Genomic DNA, 16906 nt, shown 5'->3' with positions numbered 1-16906 from the left:
TCATTCAGTCAGGTTGTACTAGGTCCTACAGACTAAATAGATGCAGTCATTCAGTCAGGTTGTACTAGGTCCTACAGACTAAATAGATGCAGTCATTCAGTCAGGTTGTACTAGGTCCTACAGACTAAATAGATGCAGTCATTCAGTCAGGTTGTACTAGGTCCTACAGACTAAATAGATGCAGTCATTCAGTCAGGTTGTACTAGGTCCTACAGACTAAATAGATGCAGTCATTCAGTCAGGTTGTACTAGGTCCTACAGACTAAATAGATGCAGTCATTCAGTCAGGTTATACTAGGTCCTACAGACTAAATAGATGCAGTCATTCAGTCAGGTTATACTAGGTCCTACAGACTAAATAGTTGCAGTCATTCAGTCAGGTTGTACTAGGTCCTACAGACTAAATAGATGCAGTCATTCAGTCAGGTTATACTAGGTCCTACAGACTAAATAGTTGCAGTCATTCAGTCAGGTTGTACTAGGTCCTACAGACTAAATAGATGCAGTCATTCAGTCAGGTTATACTAGGTCCTACAGACTAAATAGTTGCAGTCATTCAGTCAGGTTATACTAGGTCCTACAGACTAAATAGTTGCAGTCATTCAGTCATGTTATACTAGGTCCTACAGACTAAATAGTTGCAGTCATTCAGTCAGGTTATACTAGGTCCTACAGACTAAATAGTTGCAGTCATTCAGTCAGGTTATACTAGGTCCTACAGACTAAATAGTTGCAGTCATTCAGTCTAGTTATACTAGGTCCTACAGACTAAATAGATGCAGTCATTCAGTCAGGTTATACTAGGTCCTACAGACTAAATAGATGCAGTCATTCAGTCTAGTTATACTAGGTCCTACAGACTAAATAGTTGCAGTCATTCAGTCTAGTTATACTAGGTCCTACAGACTAAATAGATGCAGTCATTCAGTCTAGTTATACTAGGTCCTACAGACTAAATAGTTGCAGTCATTCAGTCTAGTTATACTAGGTCCTACAGACTAAATAGATGCAGTCATTCAGTCAGGTTGTACTAGGTCCTACAGACTAAATAGTTGCAGTCATTCAGTCTAGTTATACTAGGTCCTACAGACTAAATAGATGCAGTCATTCAGTCTAGTTATACTAGGTCCTACAGACTAAATAGTTGCAGTCATTCAGTCAGGTTATACTATGTCCTACAGACTAAATAGATGCAGTCATTCAGTCTAGTTATACTAGGTCCTACAGACTAAATAGATGCAGTCATTCAGTCAGGTTATACTAGGTCCTACAGACTAAATAGTTGCAGTCATTCAGTAAGGTTATACTAGGTCCTACAGACTAAATAGTTGCAGTCATTCAGTCTAGTTATACTAGGTCCTACAGACTAAATAGTTGCAGTCATTCAGTCAGGTTGTACTAGGTCCTATAGACTAAATAGTTGCAGTCATTCAGTCTAGTTATACTAGGTCCTACAGACTAAATAGATGCAGTCATTCAGTCTAGTTATACTAGGTCCTACAGACTAAATAGTTGCAGTCATTCAGTCTAGTTATACTAGGTCCTACAGACTAAATAGATGCAGTCATTCAGTCTAGTTATACTAGGTCCTACAGACTAAATAGATGCAGTCATTCAGTCAGGTTGTACTAGGTCCTAAAGACAAAATAGATGCAGTCATTCAGTCAGATTGTACTAGGTCCTACAGACTAAATAGATGCAGTCATTTAGTCAGGTTGTACTAGGTCCTACAGACTAAATAGATGCAGTCATTCAGTCAGGTTGTACTAGGTCCTACAGACTAAATAGATGCAGTCATTCAGTCAGGTTGTACTAGGTCCTACAGACTAAATAGATGCAGTCATTCAGTCAGGTTGTACTAGGTCCTACAGACTAAATAGATGCAGTCATTCAGTCAGGTTGTACTAGGTCCTACAGACTAAATAGATGCAGTCATTCAGTCAGGTTGTACTAGGTCCTACAGACTAAATAGTTGCAGTCATTCACTCAGGTTCTACTAGGTCCTACAGACTAAATAGTTGCAGTCATTCAGTCTAGTTATACTAGGTCCTACAAACTAAATAGTTGCAGTCATTCAGTCAGGTTGTACTAGGTCCTACAGACTAAATAGTTGCAGTCATTCAGTCAGGTTATACTAGGTCCTACAGACTAAATAGATGCAGTCATTCAGTCAGGTTATACTAGGTCCTACAGCCTAAATAGATGCAGTCATTCAGTCAGGTTGTACTAGGTCCTACAGACTAAATAGATGCAGTTATTCAGTCAGGTTGTACTAGGTCCTACAGACTAAATAGATGCAGTCATTCAGTCAGGTTGTACTAGGTCTTACAGACTAAATAGTTGCAGTCATTCAGTCAGGTTGTACTAGATCCTACAGACTAAATAGTTGCAGTCATTCAGTCAGGTTGTACTAGGTCCTACAGACTAAATAGATGCAGTCATTCAGTCTAGTTATACTAGGTCCTACAGACTAAATAGTTGCAGTCATTCAGTCAGGTTGTACTAGGTCCTACAGACTAAATAGATGCAGTCATTCAGTCAGGTTGTACTAGGTCCTACAGACTAAATAGATGCAGTCATTCAGTCAGGTTATACTAGGTCCTACAGACTAAATAGTTGCAGTCATTCAGTCAGGTTATACTAGGTCCTACAGACTAAATAGTTGCAGTCATTCAGTCTAGTTATACTAGGTCCTACAGACTAAATAGATGCAGTCATTCAGTCAGGTTATACTAGGTCCTACAGACTAAATAGTTGCAGTCATTCAGTCAGGTTATACTAGGTCCTACAGACTAAATAGTTGCAGTCATTCAGTCAGGTTATACTAGGTCCTACAGACTAAATAGTTGCTGTCATTCAGTCTAGTTATACTAGGTCCTACAAACTAAATAGTTGCAGTCATTCAGTCAGGTTGTACTAGGTCCTACAGACTAAATAGATGCAGTCATTCAGTCAGGTTGTACTAGGTCCTAAAGACTAAATAGATGCAGTCATTCAGTCAGGTTATACTAGGTCCTACAGACTAAATAGTTGCAGTAATTCAGTCAGGTTATACTAGGTCCTACAGACAAAATAGTTGCAGTCATTCAGTCAGGTTGTACTAGGTCCTACAGACTAAATAGTTGCAGTCATTCAGTCAGGTTGTACTAGGTCCTACAAACTAAATAGTTGCAGTCATTCAGTCAGGTTATACTAGGTCCTACAGACTAAATAGATGCAGTCATTCAGTCAGGTTATACTAGGTCCCACAGACTAAATAGTTGCAGTCATTCAGTCAGGTTATACTAGGTCCTACAGACTAAATAGTTGCAGTCATTCAGTCTAGTTATACTAGGTCCTACAGACTAAATAGATGCAGTCATTCAGTCAGGTTATACTAGGTCCTACAGACTAAATAGATGCAGTCATTCAGTCAGGTTATACTAGGTCCTACAGACTAAATAGATGCAGTCATTCAGTCAGGTTATACTAGGTCCTACAGACTAAATAGATGCAGTCATTCAGTCAGGTTGTACTAGGTCCTACAGACTAAATAGATGCAGTCATTCAGTCAGGTTATACTAGGTCCTACAGACTAAATAGATGCAGTCATTCAGTCTAGTTATACTAGGTCCTACAGACTAAATAGATGCAGTCATTCAGTCAGGTTGTACTAGGTCCTACAGACTAAATAGATGCAGTCATTCAGTCAGGTTATACTAGGTCCTACAGACTAAATAGATGCAGTCATTCAGTCAGGTTATACTAGGTCCTACAGACTAAATAGTTGCAGTCATTCAGTCTAGTTATACTAGGTCCTACAGACTAAATAGATGCAGTCATTCAGTCTAGTTATACTAGGTCCTACAGACTAAATAGTTGCAGTAATTCAGTCAGGTTATACTAGGTCCTACAGACTAAATAGTTGCAGTCATTCAGTTTAGTTATACTAGGTCCTACAGACTAAATAGATGCAGTCATTCAGTCAGGTTATACTAGGTCCTACAGACTAAATAGATGCAGTCATTCAGTCTAGTTATACTAGGTCCTACAGACTAAATAGATGCAGTCATTCAGTCAGGTTATACTAGGTCCTACAGACTAAATAGATGCAGTCATTCAGTCAGGTTGTTCTAGGTCCTAATGGATGCAGTCAGTGAGACTCTGGAATGAGTTCAGTTTTGAAAGAACTTGTAAGGCACACTTCTGTAACATTGGTGGGCCGGTTCGAAGGGAGTGATGGACTAGGACCTCCAACAACTGTATATTCAAATGTTCCATGTGAGAGACTAGGACGTCCAACAACTGTATATATTAAAATGTTCCATGTGAGAGACTAGGACGTCCAACAACTGTATATTAAAATGTTCCATGTGAGAGACTAGGACGTCCAACAACTGTATATTAAAATGTTCCATGTGAGAGACTAGGACGTCCAACAACTGTATATTTTAAAATGTTCCATGTGAGAGACTAGGACGTCCAACAACTGTATATTAAAATGTTCCATGTGAGAGATTGAACTAGAGGCAAGTACTGTGGGGAAATAGGCCCGTACTCCTTATCACTCTTTGATCAAACATGTGCGTGTGTGTGTGTGTGCTTGTATATAAATAAAACAACTTTAAAAGTTTAAAAAAAAATATAAGTATATTTCACGTGATGTTGTGTGTGTATAAATATAGAACTAAATAGTAAAGTCGAAATTATATTGAAACTGTCTTTTTTTTTATTACCGGTACAACAAGAACAAGGAACCACTGCTCTAAACACGTGTGATATACCGGTACCTCATTGAATCCATCCCACAGACCAAATGTTTAGATCGTTATAGCGAGAAACTAAAGCGCGAGTTATATCAATGTCAATCTTTGTGAAATTAGAAGCAGTCAATTTGATCTACCCATTAAGCATTCACTTATATCAATGATTCGTAGTCCATTTGTTGATCTAGTACCCCAGCAAATCAACGCTTTGCCTCTAACACCCTTCCCCTCATACAACATGCCCAATCATATAGTCTAGTTTACAATGTGTTTCCACTCATACAACATGCCCAATCATATAGTCTAGTTTACAATGTGTTTCCCCTCATACAACATGCCCAATCATATAGTCTAGTTTACAAAGTGTTTCCACTCATACAACATGCCCAGTCATATAGTCTAGTTTACAAAGTGTTTCCACTCATACAACATGCCCAGTCTTATAGTCTAGTTTACAAAATGTTTCCACTCATACAACATGCCCAGTCATATAGTCTAGTTTACAAAGTGTTTTCACTCATACAACATGCATAGTCATATAGTCTAGTTTACAAAGTGTTTCCACTCATACAACATGCATAGTCATATAGTCTAGTTTACAATGTGTTTCCACTCATACAATATAAGGTCATGTTTAGAAAGGGAAAGATAGAACGAGAGAGAGACAGAGAAGAGAGATTAGAAATGTCTGTATAATACAAATTTCGATCAAAATTCAACCATTACCTTAGATATACGTGTCATAAAGCGGAATACATTCACAAGAGCCATTTACACAACAGTCAGATCAGTTTTACGTGTTAATACTTGGAAAGAAGAAAGTTTCCCCCTAAATATACACACCGGTAAATTTAAAGTTAGCAAAACAAATTCTAAATGCTGTCCAGCTGATCCAAACTAACCGATACAATTACACTTAATATCAACTTTGTTTTCTTTTGTTTGTTGTTTTGAGTATTTTTTAAAATGTTTTTCTTGTTTACCCTATACAAACTGAAACGTCAAGAGAAAGCATCAAGAGAGGTCAGTCTTCAAAGTACCGGTCAGTCTTCAAAGTACCGGTCATTCTTCAAAGTACCGGTCATTCAAAAGAGAAAAGAACATTACAAATGTAAAAAAAAAACAATCATTGCAAACTAATGTCAATTAACTCTTGCTCTCCTAAAGTTTAGTAGGGGATTGTTATTCGTTTTGTTACCTATTAACTCTTGCTCTCCTAAAGTTTAGTAGGGGATTGTTATTCGTTTTGTTACCTATTAACTCTTGCTCTCCTATTGTTTAGTAGGGGATTGTTATTCGTTTTGTTATCTATTAACTCTTGCTCTCCTAAAGTTTAGTAGGGGATTGTTATTCGTTTTGTTATCTATTAACTCTTGCTCTCCTAAAGTTTAGTAGGGGATTGTTATTCGTTTTGTTATCCCCCTAATACTTAAAAGTGTGTTCATCTATTATGTCTCGAGGCTATCCTGCCACAAGACCTGAGTGTAGGCAGATTACAGCATCCTTGAGTTGTCGGGCCAAAGCATGAACTATTTTGACCACGAAGAGAACCAACACCCTGAGAATGTTTGTTTTTCTTTGGTAGTTTTGTGTGTGCATAATTAATTAAATGTAATCTGGATCAATAATAATGAATTTTTCCAGAATTTGTGTTTTAATTTGCAAAAAAGAAATATAAAAGGTCATATCCGTTGATTTTTTTTTTTATTGACCGAGATGCTCTTAGTAAATCCACAAAAACTAGGCCTAAAATAATGTCTAGATGATAACATATCTAGACTTAGTGTGTACAACTTCTAGACAAAAGTCAACTGTAGATTCTAGTGTTTGACTGCATGATGCATGGAGTGTTTGAACAGATCAGTTGCGAGGCAGTCGTACTTTAGAGGTTTTTGTTGAATCAACGCAAAACGTGTTTGTCATGTTTTACAAATTCAACATTTTATGTTTTTGTTTGTAATTAAATTATTTGAGACCAAAAAAAACATGACATGTTTTTAGACTATTTTATTTCATGTTTCAACAAGAATATGTGGCTATAAAATTGTTGAGTGTTTCAACAAGTATATGTTTCTCTAAAATTGTTGAGTGTTTCAACAAGTATATGTTTCTCTAAAATTGTGTTTCTACAAGTATATGTTTCTCTAAAATTGTTATGTGTTTCTACAAGTATATGTTTCTCTAAAATTGTTATGTTTCTACAAGTATATAATTCTCTAAAATTGTTGTGTTTCTACTGCTACAAGTATATAATTCTCTAAACTTGTTATATGTTCTACTGCTACAAGTATATAATTCTCTAAACTTGTTATATGTTCTACTGCTACAAGTATATAATTCTCTAAACTTGTTAAGTGTTTCTACAAGTATAAATTCTCTAAACTTGTTAAGTGTTTCTGCAAGTATAAATTCTCTAAGCTTGTTAAGTGTTTCTGCAAGTATAAATTCTCTAACTTGTTAAGTGTTTCTGCAAGTATAAATTCTCTAAACTTGTTAAGTGTTTCTGCAAGTATAAATTCTCTAAACTTGTTAAGTGTTTCTGCAAGTATGAATTCTCTAAACTTGTTAAGTGTTTCTGCAAGTATAAATTCTCTAAAATTGTTAAGTGTTTCTACAAGTATAAATTCTCTAAAATTGTTATGTTTTTCTACTGCTACAAGTATATGTTTCTCTAAACTTGTTAAGTGTTTCTGCAAGTATAAATTCTCTAAACTTGTTAAGTGTTTCTGCAAGTATAAATTCTCTAAACTTGTTAAGTGTTTCTGCAAGTATAAATTCTCTAACTTGTTAAGTGTTTCTGCAAGTATAAATTCTCTAAACTTGTTAAGTGTTTCTGCAAGTATAAATTCTCTCAAATTGTTAAGTGTTTCTACAAGTATAAATTCTCTAAAATTGTTATGTTTTTCTACTGCTACAAGTATATGTTTCTCTAAAATTGTTAAGTGTTTCTGCAAGTATAAATTCTCTAAACTTGTTAAGTGTTTCTGCAAGTATAAATTCTCTAAACTTGTTAAGTGTTTCTGCAAGTATAAATTCTCTAAACTTGTTAAGTGTTTCTGCAAGTATGAATTCTCTAAACTTGTTAAGTGTTTCTGCAAGTATAAATTCTCTAAAATTGTTAAGTGTTTCTACAAGTATAAATTCTCTCAAATTGTTAAGTGTTTCTACAAGTATAAATTCTCTAAAATTGTTAAGTGTTTCTACAAGTATAAATTCTCTCAAATTGTTAAGTGTTTCTACAAGTATAAATTCTCTAAAATTGTTATGTTTTTCTACTGCTACAAGTATATGTTTCTCTAAAATTGTTAAGTGTTTCTGCAAGTATAAATTCTCTAAACTTGTTAAGTGTTTCTGCAAGTATAAATTCTCTAAACTTGTTAAGTGTTTCTGCAAGTATAAATTCTCTAAACTTGTTAAGTGTTTCTGCAAGTATGAATTCTCTAAACTTGTTAAGTGTTTCTGCAAGTATAAATTCTCTAAAATTGTTAAGTGTTTCTACAAGTATAAATTCTCTCAAATTGTTAAGTGTTTCTACAAGTATAAATTCTCTCAAATTGTTAAGTGTTTCTACAAGTATAAATTCTCTAAAATTGTTATGTTTTTCTACTGCTACAAGTATATGTTTCTCTAAAATTGTTATGTGTTTGTACAAGTATATGTTTCTCTAAAATTGTTGTTTCTACATGTATATATTTCTCTAAAATTGTTATGTTTCTATACTATTATGTTATCTTACTATTGTTGTATTTTTTTAAAATCCTAATCTTGTGTAAGGTTTCGTTTCTGTGTCAATGCTCTACTCTAGAATCGTATTAATATGAGCTCTGTATTAATCACTACTACATAACAGTGTGATACTCATTGAAGGTAGTCTGTCTTGAGATTAGATATTTGTTGCTTACAATAGGGTTTGGACGGAATGGGTTAATACAAGACACGTGAGAGCACATCAGTGGTGAGCTCAGCTCCTGGAAACACAATGCTTGCTATCAATATGTAAAGGTGGAGTCTTGGAGTCTTCAGATTTCTTTTATTCATTGTCATGGACATTTCTTTGTTTTAAAGTGAAATAGTGTGATTCAGACTATGTTCATTAGTCTTTTTAAGTACTACCGGTACTTTATAATGAGAACAACATACACTTGTCTGAACGTGTTCTTGTCTCATCTAACTATGGCCCATGTCTCATAATACTCAGTTCATACTCATTTCTATAGTAACAAACATAAATAAAAAATTAAGTCGACAAACTAATCTCAATTGTTGGTACAGGTTGGTCTTAATGTTCTTCTTGAAGGTAGGGAAGCGATAAGTAATTCTAAACAATTCCTAAAGTGTAACTTGATAGATAATAATAAGATCATAATGTGATTTCATTTGAAACAAGACCTACGTCATACTTGTCTCTTTTAGAACTAGAAATGTGTCTTGTCATGCTAGATTTGGTAATTCTACTTTAAACGTAAGCCTGTAATTTCTTCAACTTACGCTATTATGTACAAAACTATTATGTACAATACGCTTCACCTACAAGGAATATCGGAATGTAAAGATATATAAATGTGTGTTTGTGTATATCAAATGTACACTAAATGTCCAGTGTACACAAATATGTTTACTTTTGTTTGTTACTAATCTAAAGATAAAAACACAAAACAAAAGAATCAATGAAACCAAAAACACATTTTTAAAATATTTTTTTGTTTATTTTTTTAACCTTTTACATACGTGACTAAAATCAGAGTACTGGGGGTTGTCCTCTGCAGATCTGATCTTCACAATGTGTATACATGAAACAATAACTAACCTAGTACTGCATGTAAGTGAACATAAACTGTTGGCTACATAAAATATTGATTCCTAACTACCGGTACTTCTCCTGCATACCAAGACCAGAAGAAGAAAGAAGATATTTTGTCGAATGACTTAAATAGCGAGTACCTATTGAGACATTCAGTACACACACACCCAAACTTGTCACAGGTTACTAAAGTTGAAAGTCTCGCCAAGATTACAAGTGTACAATACAAGTGTACAATACATGTGCACAATGTAAGTGACCAGTACAAGTGACCAAGACAAGTGTACAGTGGAACATGTACAATACAAGTGTACAATACAAGTGTACAGTGGAATATGTACAATACAAGTGTACAATACCAGTTTACAGTGGTACATGTACAATACAAGTGTACAATACAAGTGTACAGTGGAACATGTACAATACAAGTGTACAGTGGAACATGTACAATACAAGTGTACAGTGGAACATGTACAATACAAGTGTACAATACAATTGACCAGTACAAGTGTACAATACTATTGACCAGTACAAGTGTACAATACAAGAAGTGTACATGTGTAATCATCAAAGCATCAAGTAAAATTTGAACTGAGGCAAACAAAGTGAAAACAAAATAACTTGACCAAGCCTACACAAGAAACAAGATTGAAACACAGACTACAAAGTACATAAAGGAATCAAAATGAAATACAAATAAAATATGGAGATGCCATCAGCAATGTATCATAGGGTTAGGGTGAACATGTTAAGCCAATAGCCACATTTTTGGCTCAACAAATCAAAGTTTAAAAAAAAAAAAAAAAAAAAATTGAGCTATGAATGAGCACATTCAAACATGTATCACTAAAACATAAGTGTGCCGGTCGGTATGGGAAGACAAAGGAAAAAGTCGATAATGAAGACCAATGAAGTCAGCAATGAACTTTCAACAGACTCGCAAACATTGAGATAGAAAACAATCGTAGCTGAATTTAGTGAACTAGCTTGATTTAGTTTACTAACAACGTTTGAAGCGATAACATTTTTCAAACATATTTGATAGCTGCTAGTCTTTATGTTACAGTACTATTACAGTACTATTCGAGCCTACATCTTGCCAGAAGGGCGACAACTCATTATTTAAAAGATATTTGTCTGTTATTCCCCTTATATATTATTTCGTTCCTACTGACATTTCAAAAGTGATCTTGAAATAGGACACGAAGTGTTTGAATAAGTGTGTTATAACAATCTACACATCAAGCCATAAACTATACAATTTATATCATGGACATTACGGTAAACTTCAAGTTATCTTCATCTGATATGCCCCCACTTCTGGCTATCTCTGACTTATATAGGCCTACATACAAGTGAGTTATCTTGAGTCAAGTAGTCGAAGATAAAAACAGCATTGGGTTTAGACTAATTAAGTCTTCCAGCTATACGTGTGTGTTTCTTTATTCAAGTCACGCATGTTGACCCCACCACCTAGTGGTCAAAGCAAGGCTGGACATGGCATAAACCACACATAGTCAGTGTAATACGTCATCATAATAACAGAGCAACTGTAATCAGTAAAACGAATCAATTGAATTGTTTTTGACATGAAGTCTGCGCAGCTCACCCTAGAACCATTCAGAAAGAAGTGAGGTGTTAAAAAAAAGTGAGCCGGTTGTTAAAGGTAGAATGTTGACCACAAAGTAAGATACCACCAGCTGTGTTCACATGGTCAGTACTTACTGTGAACACAGGATGATACCTTAGTCAGTGCCAACTCACCTGACTGCACAGTTCTAGTTCCAGATGGTCAGCTACAAGTGTCTTGAGCTCAGGTAGACTACTAATAGCTAGAAGAAATTGGATGCTTGAACTAGCCTCTAGATAAGATACCACCAGCTGTGTTCACAACATTACTCACTGTGCAACACACGTAGTACCCTAGACAGTGGCAGTTCAATATACAAGCTTTTACATATGTACATGTACAAACAAGCCTTGATACAAGCATTGATACAAGTGTTGAGGAGTTCGGGTGTTATGTACAGCAACATTCAAAGTGTTTTATACAGAAACATTAAGCAGTGTAATAGTTTTATAAAGCTGCATTGAAAATAGTATACAGCGAAGAATTGGGGAATTGATCAGATCCAATTAAGAGCATGTATTAGTAATGTATATATACATTTTAGAAGCATTGAGCCTATGTATTAGTAATGTATATATACATTTTAGAAGCATTGAGCCTATGTATTAGTAATGTATATATACATTTTAGAAGCATTGAGCCTATGTATTAGTAATGTATATATACATTTTAGAAGCATTGAGCCTATGTATTAGTAATGTGTATACATTTTAGAAGCATTGAGCAAAGATTTGGGTATTTTCTAATAGGGCAAATAGAGAAGAGAGAGGCATCAAGCTGTGGATGGGCCAAATGTGCAGCTTCACTGTAAGTGTTCTTATGGAAGCAGTGACGCATTAGAGCTGCATTGAAACTAGTCTACCGTATATCTCGAAACATAGCAGCACTGAGTACTGGGAATGTTATAAATAAAACTAGCTGTGCTTATTGAATAACTGAGCAGTGCAGTTGGTGTTTCATATGGAAACATTTAGAATGAAGCAGATCTATTAATAAGTTCAGTGATTAGAAGTAAACCTTGCTGCAGAGAGAGAGACACTAGTGATTGTTTTCCTAGAATGTAACAGACATATCCAGGCATCTTTGAGTAAGTGAAGTCAACTAAAACAAAAGACATGACTATACATGAACTGAGTTCTATGACACACAGACATAAACTCACACAGAATCAATTCAAACTCACAAGGCTATTAAAAAAAAATCTGATATGTTTATATATCTATAAAAGCCAGCACTAAAACACATCACGAGATCTGCCACGACTTTGTTTGATCTATTTATAAGCGTCTATTCTATGGGCACACAGCTATACATTACACTTGTCTACCAGTCCCAAGCAGTGGTGTACCCACTAAGTACAGGTACATTCTAGACATGTGAACAAAAGACTAGAGTCAGTCAGACACACTCAACTTTATGTTCCTGTCAGTCAGTCAAAGTCCAACGATTGTTTGACTACCAAAATACTTGCATTTTCATTGAAATAGTACAGAAATAGGTTAAAAATAGTCTCTTAGTTTTAGTCATTGAATCACATAGGCAGTGATATCTCGAATGGACAAGCCCAAACCTCATTTTTGGGTCAACCAAAACTAGCGAAATGAAATAAATCTGGTTATACAAATTTGCATATTAAATAAAAATGATAATACATGCAATGTGAAAACCAAATGTGTAGACCAAGAAAGAAAAAAACAACAACTAATAACTAGATTGTAAATCAAAGAGAGTGTACATTGCAACACGAGTAGATCTAGGACCAGAGACAATGATATTGAGGAATTCCCGATACAAATACAAGCCAAATCTGGAACTAACAGAGAATTCTTTCCATTAAAACTAGAAATGTATCAAAAAAATAGAAGGGAAAAAAAAGTGCTCGTTTCTCTTATAGTATTATCAACAGTTTCGAATCCAACATACCTTTGAGGCAACTAATGTATAAACAAGCATCAACTTGCCTTGGTCCACCATTCCACTCTGGCCAGGCCAATGTCGCCATGACTACAAAAATAAGAGGCATAACTCTAATAGTTATTAAGTAAAACCATGAGCTACGCCATGGCCCCACACAGGCATTAGAACAAAATGTGCATGACATTAGAAATACATGTAGGTGTGAAGAAACAATATAACATTCTATCGGAGTAACAATGTCAATAGAATGAAATACATAAGAAGGATGAAACACAAATAACTAGACACATCTGGGTCCAACTATTTTCTATGCTACTTACTTTATAGGCTAAACATTTCTGGTTAAATACAGTATTATACAGAAAAAAATATACATTTCACATAGGCCAAAGTACAATGTAACACGAAGAACTTATGTATATACATTTCCTACAGATCTAATTTACAATGCACTGAATTCTTAGAAAATACTTAATCTAGATCTTGTCCACAGCACAACTCAAGCAGAACTAGACTAGTCTATGTCTCTAGGTATACCTTCACACTACAACTAGATCTAATGCTGGGCTCAATCTCTGGACATCCAAGTGTACACACCGGGGCTGCACATTCACTACTACTGGACCAAACTCAAACTGTGCTTCATTCATAGACAAGAGCCGAGCATGAAGCAAACAGACCAACAGATAAGCAGCGCGACAAGTTGGGACTCGTACGCTACAGGTCCCAACCTAAGCGTTCCGCCATAGCGCGAGTAGGTGTGGAGTTAGACAGGGCACGGAATGGTGGACTACGTTCTCGAGTTCTCTCCCCCCCCCCTTTCCTCACACAGTAAGGACAACTCCTCGCGTGCCCCTCCCCCTAATGGCTAACCTAAATGTTGTAATAAGGTAAAACATTGATTAGCCATGCAGAAACGTTTCTAGTTCTACAGGTTAGGAGAAATGCTTAGATTGAGAAGAAACTGTTTCACTGATCTTACTGAGCAGTTTGTGACTTGTCGCAATTTTGATTGTTAAAGTAAGCGCCAAAAAACATTTAGTATTTAGTGTTTACAAATATTCACTATCAAGAAACCAGCACCTAGTTGTTCTATGAAGTCGAGACAACAATAGAAAGTTGTTTCTACACTATAGTGCAATCCCAATGAGTTTGTATTTATGTTTGATGAAAAAGATAAGAAAATTGATTTCGTTTTTGTTTGTTAGTTGTTAGTTATGTGTCCGAATGTAAACTAACTAACTAAATAAAAAAAACTGCAGCGCTGCCTCAACGACCTAAAGTGATTGCTGCTAGAGTACTTAGGACTATCACACAGACACTGACCTCTCCTCAACGACCTAAAGTGATTGCTGCTAGAGTACTTAGGACTATCACACAGACACTGACCTCTCCTCAACGACCTAAAGTGATTGCTGCTAGAGTACTTAGGACTATCACACAGACACTGACCTCTCCTCAACGACCTAAAGTGATTGCTGCTAGAGTACTTAGGACTATCACACAGACACTGACCTCTCCTCAGGTGTAAATCTCTGAATGTGCCTCTACAACTGCCCTCCGAGACTTAGTTGAAAACGTGTACAGAATGCTCCATTGTATCCGACGTTCGATCTAAGTGCACGATGTAGGTAATAGATCACATCTCCCCCCAGCTCTCCTGACTACATTCTTGGGTCTCGCCTGTATGGAGCTACTAAGTGATGACTCACGGCAACTCACTTCTCTAAGTCAACTACAAATAGTGAACACTAGTTGAACAGAGGCAAGCCATCTTAACACTGTAAGGCCATCTTAACATTGTGTGTGTGAGGCCATCTTAACACTGTGTGTGTGTGTAAAGCCATCGTAACAATGTGTGTAAGGCCATCTTACCATTGTGTGTGTGAGGCTATTTTAATAATGTGTGTGTAAAGACATCGTAACATTGTGAGAGGCCATCTCCACATTTTTGTGTGAGTCAATGTTAGTACGTATACATTGAGTGAAACATTCTAGACTAGGGAGGAGGAGGAGTAGAAAGAAAAGAGAAGGAGGCGAGAGAGAGAAAGAGCGAGAGGGGGGGGGGGGACTAAAAGAAGAAAGAAAGAAGAAGTGAAACTATACAAAATGATAAATGGCCAAAAGGTGCTCGATGATTTGTCATGACTTGATCTCTATTGATTTGTTCCGACTCGATCTTATCGATTGGCCACGACTCCGATCTTTATCGATTTGCCCATACTCAGCATAAATCTAAACTGACGGCCGATCTACTTTGTTACAAACTAGACTGTGGAACAATGCTAGGAAAATAGTCCAGCAGTATGTATGCTCTAGTATCGAAGTAGCGTCATCTATTCAAAGTCATGTTGTGTAATGTTCCCATAGTGCTAGCTAACTGCTCAACTCATCAATATCTACTTATTGATTCTGTTGGATTGGAGCTTCACAGAGATTCGATTGGAAATAGACACTTGTAACATAAAACTATAAGGATAGATCAGCACTTCATAAATCAAAATAAATGGTTATGATCAGACTTCAGCTTGCCACAAATGACATGGCTAGTCCAAGATAACTCATTTACCAAAGAATCTGGTTTGAAATACATCAAACTATAGGGATATGCAAGAATTGTACTTTTGTCAAACGAAATGGCTAGTTTAGTGAACGCATACACCGAACTAAATGGTTAGTTTAGTTTCAGCATATACCAAAATAAATGGCTAGTTTAGCGTAAGCATATACCGAACTAAATGGCTAGTTTAGCGTAAGCATATACAGAACATATAACCGTAACTTGGCGTCAGCCAAGAGAAAGAAAAAGAAAGCTGCACTGTCAGCTAGCCCTAGGACAGATACATATACATGCACAAACTGTGGTAAACTTTGCCGCTCCAGAATTGGTTTGATCAGTCACTCCAGATTCTGCCCCATCTCAAGACGTAGCCAAAGCCAGTGACTCATCTGGGCGCATATAAGCATATACCGAACTAAATGGCTAGTTTAGCGTAAGCATATACCTAACTAAATGGCTAGTTTAATGTAAGCATATACCGAACTAAATGGCTAGTTTAGCGTAAGCATATACCTAACTAAATGGCTAGTTTAGTGTAAGCATATACCGAAATAAATGGCTAGTTTAGTGTAAGCATATACCGAACTAAATGGCTAGTTTAGCGTAAGCATATACCAAAATAAATGGCTAGTTTAGCGTAAGCATATACCTAACTAAATGGCTAGTTTAATGTAAGCATATACCGAAATAAATGGCTAGTTTAGTGTAAGCATATACCGAACTAAATGGCTAGTTTAATGTAAGCATATACCGAAATAAATGGCTAGTTTAGTGTAAGCATATACCGAACTAAATGGCTAGTTTAATGTAAGCATATACCGAAATAAATGGCTAGTTTAGTATAAGCATATACCGAACTAAATGGTTAGTTTAGTGTAAGCATATACCGAACTAAATGGCTAGTTTAATGTAAGCATATACCGAACTAAATGGCTAGTTTAATGTAAGCATATACCGAACTAAATGGCAATAATAATCCAATGTATCTTGAGGAAGTATAAACAATGATCTCCATATGTCTTTCAAGGCAGTTCTATAGATAACTTTGCTAACATAAGCAACCTAAGTCCCAATAGTTGTATTGGCTGATAATCAATACGTTAGTAGACACTGCCTTTATATTCCATCTATTTATTGACCACACCATCCTCAGAGAAACCAATATCCTAATGGTGTCTGAGTGGCAAGACTTTCGAACCGGAGGGTCTTCAGTTCGAATTCCGGTGAAAACTGACATTTTGAACTTCGTTTTT

At 35.9% G+C, this 16906-nt stretch overlaps 1 protein-coding gene and 1 long non-coding RNA gene across 2 annotated transcripts in view; one reads left to right on the top strand and one right to left on the bottom strand.

Annotated features, from left to right (window-relative positions):
- The window catches only part of LOC106055222 (DNA-directed RNA polymerases I, II, and III subunit RPABC3-like), a 60184-nt gene that overhangs the window by 24051 nt on the left and 19227 nt on the right, over positions 1 to 16906 (bottom strand). The gene's annotated exons all lie outside the window — the stretch shown is intronic.
- Positions 1378 to 1763, top strand: LOC129922881 (uncharacterized). The gene is made up of 3 exons (XR_008774837.1): positions 1378 to 1402; positions 1587 to 1632; positions 1725 to 1763. It is a non-coding gene; the product is annotated as an uncharacterized LOC129922881 (long non-coding RNA).

Source organism: Biomphalaria glabrata, chromosome 14 (assembly GCF_947242115.1).
Source record: "Biomphalaria glabrata chromosome 14, xgBioGlab47.1, whole genome shotgun sequence".
In the NCBI taxonomy this organism is placed as follows: Eukaryota; Metazoa; Mollusca; class Gastropoda; family Planorbidae; genus Biomphalaria; species Biomphalaria glabrata.
This window is presented reverse-complemented; position numbering and strand designations above follow the sequence as displayed.